Consider the following 12,471-nt stretch of genomic DNA (forward strand, 5'->3'; position numbering starts at 1 on the left):
TTTTTTCACAAAGTAAGTGTGAGGACCCAGAAGTGCAACTTGAATCTCATTGAGGCATCCAGTACTTTCAAGTTATTCAGCTTGTTCGTTGCTGATTTTCGTAATCAAGGCCTTTGGGGTTGCCAAGATACTTTTTGACAATTTGCTTAAAGCGTATCCAAGACGATCTTTAAATTTCATTCATTTTCTCTTTCATTAGTTTCCGAACCGCAGGGCTGACAAAAACCCCCTTTCCTTTATCTTAGCTTCTGCTAGCTACGAGAACTTACTTAGCAGATACTCGAAAGTGTCAACATCTTCTGATAGGGCTTTAACTAATTGTATTATAGTGTCAAGTTGTATTTGAGCTGTAGGCAGAGCTATTTTGGTCCACCTTTGAATTGAATATTAAATTTTTTTCCCTCCAAGTTTTGGTATTCTAATTGGCCAGCTTTTTTAGACCAGTGCATGCCTTTTCCGCGACTGCCCCATCAGCACAAGAATCAGGGATCCATCCGTACAACTTAATCACACTCGATGTGGGGATCATGACTCGTCCCAAACCCAAACCTTTACGCCAAAGTACCTAAAATACACTATTTCGACAAAGTCTGACATGGTCCGCTGCTGTTCTTTCACTACAAGTTTGCCACAGAGGTATTAGAAGTGGTCAAGACAGTTAATATAATCTCTTGAAGCTACGAAATTCATAAAAGCAAGTACCTGTCGTTTTATCGCCCCTTGCTTAAGATTGCGTGAAAAACTACATGTAAAAGAAACATGTAGGCATCGACATTACAATATTACCAAACTATATAGGTGTAGTATACACTATAAAATTAAACATCTTTTTGTAGCAGGTTATACTGCAACTTTCACAAACAATTCTGGCGTTATTATAACGATTAAAAAGCCACATTTTGAATACTTCACAGAAATTCTAGATTTGTGTTAGATATGCTTTTGAATGAGTTCATTGTCAACAATTGTGATCTATGTACGCGAGTCTTAAATATAGCGGACCGCACAAAAGTGGAAGTTACAGCTGCAACCTAGTTCTTCTTTCTCCTCCTTCCTCTGTTGCTGCTGCTGCTTCTTCTGCCTATCCTGTTGATGACCACACGATGCAGTTTTAGTCTATGGACCGCAGTATGTTGCTGTTAATCTGCACTTGGTAGTTCTGTCCACTGCTTTATGTCAAGATATTCTTCTTCGCCCTTTTTTCCTTCTAGCTTCGATCTTCCTTTCCGTTGTGAACTGTAGAAGTAAACCGTCTGGCTAGAAAATCCAGAGACCGATTTGATTCGTGGCATATAAGCAACGTCAGCGCGGTATCTACATGGCAGCGTAAAATAACACATGCAGACAACAAAATAATGTTCATTCGACCTGTCACTCGCGAGAAGGCGGTGTTAAGTAATAGACGTGCGACCGTAGTGTGTCAAAGTTGTTGCGTCACAAATCGCAGTGGAGCGACATCTCTGAATCAGTGTTTAATGGGTAACACCACTGTAACGACCTAAAAAAAGCGTTTTCTTGACTTTTTTTGGCCCTCAGAAATTCACGTAGAGGGTCAACGCTTTGACGACATAACCGACATTCAAGCCATCGTAACGTGCTAGTTAACACCATGGCAAAGAATGACTTTTCGGACATTTTTACGTGATTGTATGAACTTCCTGTGCATTATATTCAAGTGGCCGGCCGCAGTGGCCGAGCGGTTCTAGGCGCTACAGTCTGGAACCGCGAGACCGCTACGGTCGCAGGTTCGAATCCTGCCTCGGGCATGGATGTGTGTGATGTCCTTAGGTTAGTTAGGTTTAAGTAGTTCTAAGTTCTAGTGGACTGATGACCGCAGCAGTTAAGTCCCATAGTGCTCAGAGCCATATATTCAAGTGGGTGAGGGGAGGGGCACTATGTAGAACAGTTGAAGTGTAAGAACCACCATCTTATCGTTTCTCCATTTTTTTATTAATCCAGTCTCGAAACTTTTTGTACTGACGAGCTGTATATTTGATATTCCGACAGATGTATCGTAGGTATTCAGCTCTTTTCTTTACGTTGTCAACATTTCTCGCAATTTGTGTATTCGGTGTAGTGCTCCACCGAAAACGTGAATATCATAGACACGTTCGTCTTATGAGCCATTCCTTTAAAATATTTCTGAAAATCATCCATCCATCAAAGGTTATATGAAAAATATAAGAAAGTCATTTCTGTGACAGTTTGCGTTAAGGAAACGTTTAGGTTCAAAAGTAATAGTAGTTCCACGAACGTTCCATTGCAAATATGCTATGATCAGGATAAAAACGTAGGTCTTCCTTATTGATTCTGAAAAAGCCGTCAGAAAAAGGTCCACTGCATAGAGAATTTATATGGTAACCAGACAGCCCAGATGAAATTTGATAATGAGGTCACTAACACGGTATGCTGGTGATATAGTATTGATTGACGATAATTAAGATGATGACTACTTAACATAGTAATACATTACATCAGTAATCTAGGTCTGAATATAAACACGCAAAAGACAATTTGGTTATTATCATGCGACGGCCCGACTCCTTTACAAATGCTTATCTACATTTCAGTGGCTCCTTAATACAAAAAGTAGAGTAGTTTAAGTAGCTCTGTGAAGACTGGAGATTAGAAATGGAGATAAATGTCGCTCGCCCGTAATGCTTACATAAAATTCAAGAAAATTTCCACGAGACAGACATAGATCTAAGCAAGCCTTTGGAGTTCGATTTGAAAGATGCTACGTCTGGTCTGTACTTCTGTACGGTTCTGAAGGATCCACAGTAAATATGCCAACAGCAAAGAAAATCGAGACCTTCGAATTGTGACTTTACCGCAGAATGCTAAAAATACCGTAGACAGACTGATTGCGGTCATGAAATCCAACATTCGGATGCCTGAACGGTCCTGTCATTGCCACAAAACAAGTTTCCTGTACTACACTTTGTTCTGGCGAGTTACTGCAGACAGGTGTTAGAGATATTGCACGTTTTCAGAGTCGCATATTTCGTGTCTTCGGTACTGTTCCACTTCATTTTGTACATGTACCGTGTCATTCCTCTTCTGTCGGCCGAGCGTTTTACATGTCCCAAATGAAAGGTGTTAACTAGTTGTAGAGGTTTCCTTAGCATCTAGAATCGTGAAGATCTCCTGCAACTTCTCTATTTGATAAAAATGAAGATCAATAGGAAAATCAATCCTTCAGTATGGGAATACAGTGGAGTGCTGCTTGACATCGTCACGTGGATTGCATATCTAGGTGTAGCGTTGCAAAGCGACATCAGATGGAACGAGCACTTTAATTTCGGTTGTAGGGAATGTGAATGCTCGACTTCGGTTTATTGAGAGAATTCTGTGAAAGTGTAGCACTTCTATAAAGACTCGCGTACGGATTACTTGTGCGGCCAATTCGTGAGTACTGCTCTAGTGTTTGAAATGCCTACCAGGTCATGTTACAGGAAGGCAATCAAAGCAGTTTAGAGGCGTACTGCTAGATTACTTGCCTGTAGGTTCGATCAACAAGCGTGTATAACGAAACTACTCCGTCATCCATGGAGGAAAGAAGACGTTCTTTTCGCAAAACACTAGAAAAAGTTTAGAGAACCGGCATTTATCATTTTTCCCTAGCTCAGTTTGCGAATGGAACAAGAAAGGGAATGAATAGTAGTGGTAAAAATACACACCGTAAATGTGCACCGTATGGTGGCTTGCGAAGTATGTTTGTAGATACAGATTTACTTTTGTAATTTGTGAATCACTATGAAGTATGTAACAGAGGATACTTTTTCTTGTACCAATCTATACATTTCTTCCCGTTCAGTTAGCAGAAAGAGCACAGGAAGAACGGATAGCTCCTGTTTCTGCTCTCTGCGAGTACCTATTTTTATCTCCACAATCTCTCCGTGATAGGTATGTAATATACTGACGAATATTCGTAGTTTCTGCCCTACCAATGGACCTTTAAGTTCTCTAAGCAGATTCTCACGACATGTGCGGCGTCATTTTTCGTGTGTCTGTAATAGACCTATTGAAAAATCTTAACTGTCAAGCCACTCATATAACCTGTGACACTCCCGCGTCATTCTCTGTATACGTTCTATGTCCTCAGCCGGACACGCCCGACATGATATCCGTACGTCTTGACCGCCCCAAATAACGTTTTACACAGAAGTAAAATGAAAAATGTACAGGAAAATATTTTTTAGCTACCAGGGGACATCAACGAGCAAGGCTGCCTTCCGTGTAACTGTTCGTTACAAGGATATCAACAGTAGTTGTTATATATTGCAATTACTGTTCTCCTAACTTACATTCTCCATATATGTCTAGCATTTCGGCATTTTATTCGTTGGTGTACATGATATGTGCACAAACCTTCACCTGAAGACGATTGAGTGAATGAGCGATGGGCATTTTCCTTGTGTTTCCATTTGTTCGTTGCCAACTCTGGAAAGTTGACGAGTTACTTTTACCCCCAGTATCTGTACTGTGTGCTATACAGCAGAGTCAAAGTCAGTTTAGTGCAAGGATTTTAATAATGTCATGTTTACGTGAGTGGTACACTGTGCTACGTTTTTAAACAGGTTTTGATAGGGGGGGGGGGGGGGAGTTGTGCAATACTGAATAAAAAATGTAGGACGCTGTTTGAAAAAGACGTACCGCTGCTCATATCTTGGGCACGAACACAGATACGATAAAGGCAGTTGTGCTGGTTATGTCCCACTGGTAGCTAAACAGGACTTGCACGAGTTCCGGCTTGGGTCTTTCACTCGGCTGCGTAGTGTGTGATCACATGTGAACGCCGGAACAAGACTAGAACCCTACAACCTGCCTTTCGGCAATAATGCTTTCACTGTTCGAGCTATCCACGTGCGACTCAAAATTCGTCATCACTGCTTCAGTTCTGCTAAAATTGTACTGGGTAGGTCAGTTGGTAAGAACTTTGCTCGCAAAAGACAGGGATCCGGGATCGAGATACTGTTTCAATCTGTTAGGAAGACCCTGTTTGTAGGTTCATGGCTGCATTTGAAAACAAAAGTACGCCACTCATCTCTGTTAGAAACAACAACAAAAATACGTGTTTCAGTGTTTCTGGAAATTCAACCCCTCAGGGGGCGGAATAGGGCCAGACTGATTCACTGACTCATCATCGCCTAGCCCAAACCCCTTAGGACAGAAACTTGAAGTTTGGAGAGGGTGTGGATCTTATACTGTAGGCATCGTTTAAGAAGGGATTGTTCGAAATTACACTCCTAAGGGGGTGAAATAGGGGATGTAAGGCATTTTGATAATACACTCCTGGAAACTGAAATAAGAACACCGTGAATTCATTATCCCAGGAAGGGGAAAGTTTATTGACACATTCCTGGGGTCAGATACATCACATGATCACACTGACAGAACCACAGGCACATAGACACAGGCAACAGAGCATGCACAATGTCGGCACTAGTACAGTGTATATCCACCTTTCGCAGCAATGCAGGCTGCTATTCTCCCATGGAGACGATCGTAGAGATGCTGGATGTAGTCCTGTGGAACGGCTTGCCATGCCATTTCCACCTGGCGCCTCAGTTGGACCAGCGTTCGTGCTGGACGTGCAGACCGCGTGAGACGACGCTTCATCCAGTCCCAAACATGCTCAATGGGGGACAGATCCGGAGATCTTGCTGGCCAGGGTAGTTGACTTACACCTTCTAGAGCACGTTGGGTGGCACGGGAGACATGCGGACGTGCATTGTCCTGTTGGAACAGCAAGTTCCCTTGCCGGTCTAGGAATGGTAGAACGATGAGTTCGATGACGGTTTGGATGTACCGTGCACTATTCAGTGTCCCCTCGACGATCACCAGTGGTGTACGGCCAGTGTAGGAGATCGCTCCCCACACCATGATGCCGGGTGTTGGCCCTGTGTGCCTCGGTCGTATGCAGTCCTGATTGTGGCGCTCACCTGCACGGCGCCAAACACGCATACGACCATCATTGGCACCAAGGCAGAAGCGACTCTCATCGCTGAAGACGACACGTCTCCATTCGTCCCTCCATTCACGCCTGTCGCGACACCACTGGAGGCGGGCTGCACGATGTTGGGGCGTGAGCGGAAGACGGCCTAACGGTGTGCGGGACCGTAGCCCAGCTTCATGGAGACGGTTGCGAATAGTCCTCGCCGATACCCGAGGAGCAACAGTGTCCGTAATTTGCTGGGAAGTGGCGGTGCGGTCCCCTACGGCACTGCGTAGGATCCTACGGTCTTGGCGTGCATCCGTGCGTCGCTGCGGTCCGGTCCCAGGTCGACGGGCACGTGCACCTTCCGCCGACCACTGGCGACAACATCGATGTACTGTGGAGACCTCACGCCCCACGTGTTGAGCAATTCGGCGGTACGTCCACCCGGCCTCCCGCATGCCCACTATACGCCCTCGCTCAAAGTCCGTCAACTGCACATACGGTTCACGTCCACGCTGTTGCGGCATGCTACCAGTGTTAAAGACTGCGATGGAGCTCCGTATGCCACGGCAAACTGGCTGACACTGACGGCGGCGGTGCACAAATGCTGCGCAGCTAGCGCCATTCGACGGCCAACACCGCGGTTCCTGGTGTGTCCGCTGTGCCGTGCGTGTGATCATTGCTTGTACAGCCCTCTCGCAGTGTCCGGAGCAAGTATGGTGGGTCTGACACACCGGTGTCAATGTGTTCTTTTTTCCATTTCCAGGAGTGTATGTCGCTATTAAAGCAATTTTGAACCTAGAACTACGAAATTTGGTTTTTGGTTTTTCAGTCAGAAATAAAAAAAATATGTGTTCCTGCATTTTTGGAAAGTCAATCACTAAGGGGGTAAAATAGAGGTTAATTTTTTTTTGAGAACGTATTTCGTTATATAAAAAAATTTAAATTTAAACCTATGAAAATTGCTATTTCACTTCTCGGTTAGACACCACCAGAAAAACGCAAGAGGCATGATTAACAAGAACCGAGGACTCCACCTATCTGCGAAAACGTGGTGGTGCCCCATCGTGCGTGACCCAAAATCTGTAGTCTTTGCTGTCATGGCGTCCTGCAACAAGGTAAGCAGTGCGTTAATCAGAAAGTCCTGTTAGTGAACCCCATTTAATCTACGGCAGCACTATAACCCTATTAATCTCTAGACAAGAATACCCGCCTCTACTTTGAGAAAGTTGCTGATGATATTCTCTTTCTGCAGTTGCATGCGAATCATCATCGACCCTCAAAAGCTGATTATGAAATTTAACTTAATCATCGTTTGTTAGCACCCCCTTATCAATAAATAAAATCTCAGGTGCAAACAGTGTATTTGCATAACATGTCTGCAAGACCCATTGACAGAATTGTAATCAACCACGATGGTCTTGTGATGTCAGAACGTTGACACGCTGAAGATAATATGGCTCCAGCTGTTGTTCATGAAGACCTCCCTCACAAAAGATTGGCTACACTTTCCTCTTACGCTGGTTTGAAGATTTTCCGCCACTAAATCTAGCACACGCTGCTTTATCTCGCATACGGACTGATGAAGGCATTACACTCTTTACCTTTTCGAGTCCTATGAGAGATGCACTACTGGCCATTAAAATTGCTACACCACGAAGGTGACGTGTTACAGACGCGAAATTTAACCGACAGGAAGAATATGCTGTGATATGCAAATGATTAACTTTTCAGAGCATTCACACAAGGTTGGCGCCGGTGGCGACACTTACAACGTGCTGACATGAGGAAAGTTTCCAACCGATTTCTCATACACACACAGCAGTTGACCGGCGTTGCCTGGTGAAACGTTGTTGTGACGCCTCGTGTAAGGAGGGGAAATGCGTACCATCACGTTTCCGACTTCGATAAAGGTCGGATTGTAGCCTATCGCGATTGCGGTGTATCGTATCGCGACATTGCTGCTCGCGTTGGTCGAGATCCAATGACTGTTAGCAGAATATGGAATCGGTGGGTTCAGGAGGGTAATACGGAATGCCGTGCTGGATCCCAACGGCCTCGTATCACTAGCAGTCGAGATGACAGGCATCTCATCCGCACGGCTGTAACGGATCGTGCAGCCACGTCTAGATCCCTGAGTCAACAGGTGGGAACGTTTGCAAGACAACAACCATCTGCACGAACAGTTCGACGACGTTTGTAGCAGCATGGACTATCAGCTCGGAGAACATGGCTGCGGTTACCCTTGACGCTGCATCGCAGACAGGAGCACCTGTGATGGTGTACTCAACGACGAACCTGGGTGCACGAATGGCAAAACGTCGTTTTTTCGGATGAATCCAGGTTCTGTTTACAGCATCATGATGGTCGCATCCGTGTTTGGCGACATCGCGGTGAACGCACGTTGGCGGTGTGTATTCGTCATCGCCATACTGGCGTATCACCCGGCGTGATGGTATGGGGTGTCATTGGTTACACGTCTCGGTCACTTGTTGTTCGCATTGACGGCACTTTGAACAGTGGACGTTACATTTGAGATGTGTTATGATCCGTGGCTCTACCCTTCATTCGATCCCCGCGGAACCCTACATTTTAGCAGGATAATGCACGACCGCATGTTGCAGGTCCTGTTCAAATGGTTCAAATGGCTCTGAGCACTATGGGACTTAACATCTATGGTCATCAGTCCCCTAGAACTTAGAACTACTTAAACCTAACTAACCTAAGGACAGCACACAACACCCAGCCATCACGAGGCAGAGAAAATCCCTGACCCCGCCGGGAATCGAACCCGGGAACCCGGGCGTGGAAAGCGAGAACGCTACCGCACGACCACGAGATGCGGGCTGCAGGTCCTGTACGGGCCTTTTTGGACACAGAAAATGTTCGACTGCTGCCCTGACCAGCACATTCTCCAGATCTCTCACCAATTGAAAACGTCCGATCAATGGTGGCCGAGCAACTGGCTCGTCACAATACGCCAGTCACTACTCTTGATGAACTGTGGCATCGCTTTGAAGCTGCATGCGCAGCTGTACCTGTACACTCCATCCAAGCTCTGTTTGACTCAATGCCCAAGCGTATCAAGGCCGTTATTACGGCCAGAGGTGGTTGTTCTGGGTACTGATTTCTCAGGATCTATGCACCCAAATTGTGTGAAAATGTAATCACATGTCAGTTCTAGTATAATATATTTGTCCAATGAATACCCATTTATCATCTGCATTTCTTCTTGGTGTAGCAATTTTAATGGCCAGTAGTGTATATCCATAAGAAAATGGAGAAGTTGGGGGAGCGCTTTATGAGATGGTATTCTGTGACGTTCATATTTTCAGTGCAGAGAGTACGAGCACGCAACCCGCTTCCATGCACTAAACTGTAGTAGAAAATCACAGCCACTGTGTAACTTGTGGAGTTTTAGGCTTCGATTGGTAACAAGAAAACGGAAAGTATTGTACCATCCACATAAACATTTGAGAGCTCATCGGATAACATATTAGTCACCCCTATAAAAGAGAACACTGATCGCTTTGGAGCGCAAAACAAGGGTCTACACTAGGCAACATGCGGCCATGTGACCTTCCACCACTGACGTATGTTAGTACTGTGAGCTGATGTATGCAGGGTGTTCGGAAATTCCCGTTACAAACTTCTATGAGTTGTAGAGGGGAGTGAGCAGATAATATTTTGAATTGGAACAGCTTCCTCAAAATTGTCGCAAGAGAGGCACGTGCATTGACGTTTCCACTTTAAGGTATTGGTGTACTTGTCTGGAAGCAGTAATTTAAAACATGTTGGCAGGGCGACCGCTTTCACAAGTAATTGATTAGACGTGATCCAGTACATCACTTGTTTTACAGTTCCACCCATTAATAGCCAAAGAAATTGCTCGTGCGCTCGTTGACGGGTTCCCTTCAACGTGATGCAGTATGGCTTCTTCCAATTCGGTTGTGCGGCGTCTCCTTGGTGCACGACAGTCACGCCTGCTGACGGTGAATCCACCCTTTCTCGAAGCCGTTGCGCAACTGTGGTGAAAATGGTATGCGATGAATTCGGGCCTTGTGGAGAACGATCTTGATAAAGGCGGTGAGCGGCTCTTCGATTACCGTGATCTCCGTCATTCAGAAGGATCATGGCGGTGTATTCTGCAAATGGATACTCAACCATGCTGCTCAACACAACGATTGAATGAGGATCGAACCAGGTCAGAATTGTAGGATAGACGTTACCAGCCAACCATGACTACCCCGTTGCATACCTACCTGGCAAACACATTTCCAAATGGCTGAAGCACGGACACATTACGTTTCTGGAAGTGTGTTCCTATTCCATATAGTATGTACTCATTCCCCTCTACAAGGCCTAGAAGTTTGTAACGGGAATTTCCGAACGCCCTGTATGTGACAGTCGGTTTAATCGAGCAGCTTAGTAAGATCGGTCGACATGGAGACGTGACAGAATGGCAGAAAGGATCTATCCTATTTTGAAGTTCCCACGATCACACAGTGTATTTTGACGTTCCCACGGTCATACAGTGAATTGTGTTGTCAGATTTGTTGGTGTATCAACTTAGACTGTACACCGCGTGTACAAGGAATTGTATACCACTCACAACCGTGTACACAGCGCTAGAATAACGGACGTAATAAGATCACATCGACAAGAGTCCGATTTAAAACCGGGAAAGATTTGTTGTCTTCAGCGAAATCAGATTCATCTAAAACAATTTACGACCGAGAATATCAGAGGCAAATGCTTGCAATGGACGTTCAAAATTGGATACATCGCTGAAGATCATTCTTACAGTGGCACGTCTTTAATGGGCCAAACAACACAGAAACAACTGACTGGAAGCGTATACTGTGGTCCAATGAGTCCCGTTTTTGCCTCCTTTCAAATGATACAAGGTATCGAGAAGGTCGACGGTGCAATGATTCGTTAACGCGCAGTGTGAAGGATGTAGTACTGGCCGTATATGGTTCTGGTTTTTTCTTCACTGTGACATGGGTCTGCTCAGTTGAGTTACCGTGAACACGAACCAGCATGTTTATTTCAGAAGTGTCAAGGACCAAGTGTTGTACTTTCATCTTCACGCTGCATATGGTGTGACAATTCCAGTCTTCCAAGACGTCAATAACCGAGTTCACAGGGCACACGCTTACGTTCCTGGTTTGACGAATACTCAAGTTCGCTGCCGCCCCTCGACTAGCCTTCTAAACCACACCAGGTTAATCCGATAGATGTCTGGCGCTATTTGTAACAATGGGTGATAGTAGCAATCAGCATCCCCGCAATTCGGTGGATTTACGGGATCTAATTATCAGTGAGTGGTTTCAGTTGGATACGGCGTATCCGAAGGAACTTGAGGACTTCTTACTGAATTGAGACCTTTATCAAAGCTAGAGGCGATGTTACACGGTATCAGTGTTGTGTGTCATTCAGGAGACTTTTTTTTGTCCGGCGTGCTTACGTATAGTATAATAATAGTAAACATGACAGTGAAGTCATTTGTTAAAAATGACACCACAGCACACATTAAGGATTTCGAATAATTTACGGTTCAGTAACACACATTAACACTATTGAAACTACACTGTAACAAAACTCAAACCACACATCTGACTGGATACTACCAAATGCTCAGGTTAATGTGTGTCTAGACTACTGTTACGTAGAACAACAAAACACATTGTTGATCCTGTTGACGGAGTGGCATTGCAATTAGTGTACTCATAACTTCAACCAGACATGTTTCACCTTTTCCTTACCGAGCGAGGTGGCGCAGTGGTTAGCACACTGGACTCACATTTGGGGAGTACGGCAGTTCAAATCCGCATCTGGCCTTCCTGATTTAAGTTTTCCGTTATTTGCCCAAGGCCGACTTCCTTCCCCATCCTTCCCTAATCCGATGGGAGCGATGTCCTCGGTGTTTGGTCCCCTCCCCCAAAACAACCAACCAATCATTTTCTGAACAAGTTGTCCTCGATTGCGAGTGTTCATCAGAGACCAAGGGTGTGTCAAGAGCGGGCCGGCGAAGTGTTATAGGACCGCTATAGGCATAAATTACCTGACTGACCGGGTGAGCAGAAATTTACAGCTGTTTACTGATAATGCTGCGCCGTATGGCAAGATGTCGTCGTTGAGTGACTGTAGGAGGATACAGGATGACTTTGACAGTATTTTTATTGGGTGTGATGATTGACAGGTTGCTCTAAATATCGGTAAATGTAAGTCCATGCCGATGAGTGGGTAAAATAATCCTGTAACTTTCGACTAGAGCATTAGTTGAGTGCTGCTTGATACAGTCACATCGATTAAATATCTAGGCATAACGTTGCAAATGATGTGAAGTGTAACAAGCACGCAAGGACTGTAGTAGGAAATGCGAATGGTGAATTCGGTTTATTGGGAAAATTTTGGGAAAGTGTAGCTCTTCTCTAGAGGAGATGGCGGTAGGGCACCAGGGCGATCATTTATTATAGTACTGCTCGAGTGTTTCGGACCATCACCAGCTGGGATTAAAGGAAGAC

General features: G+C 45.0%; 1 protein-coding gene across 3 annotated transcripts in view; it reads left to right on the top strand.

The window, feature by feature from the left end:
• Positions 1 to 12,471, top strand: part of LOC126198504 (endophilin-A) — a 772,777-nt gene that overhangs the window by 117,123 nt on the left and 643,183 nt on the right. The window lies entirely within an intron of this gene.

The sequence above is a fragment of the Schistocerca nitens genome, chromosome 8, assembly GCF_023898315.1.
Source record: "Schistocerca nitens isolate TAMUIC-IGC-003100 chromosome 8, iqSchNite1.1, whole genome shotgun sequence".
NCBI lineage: Eukaryota > Metazoa > Arthropoda > Insecta > Orthoptera > Acrididae > Schistocerca > Schistocerca nitens.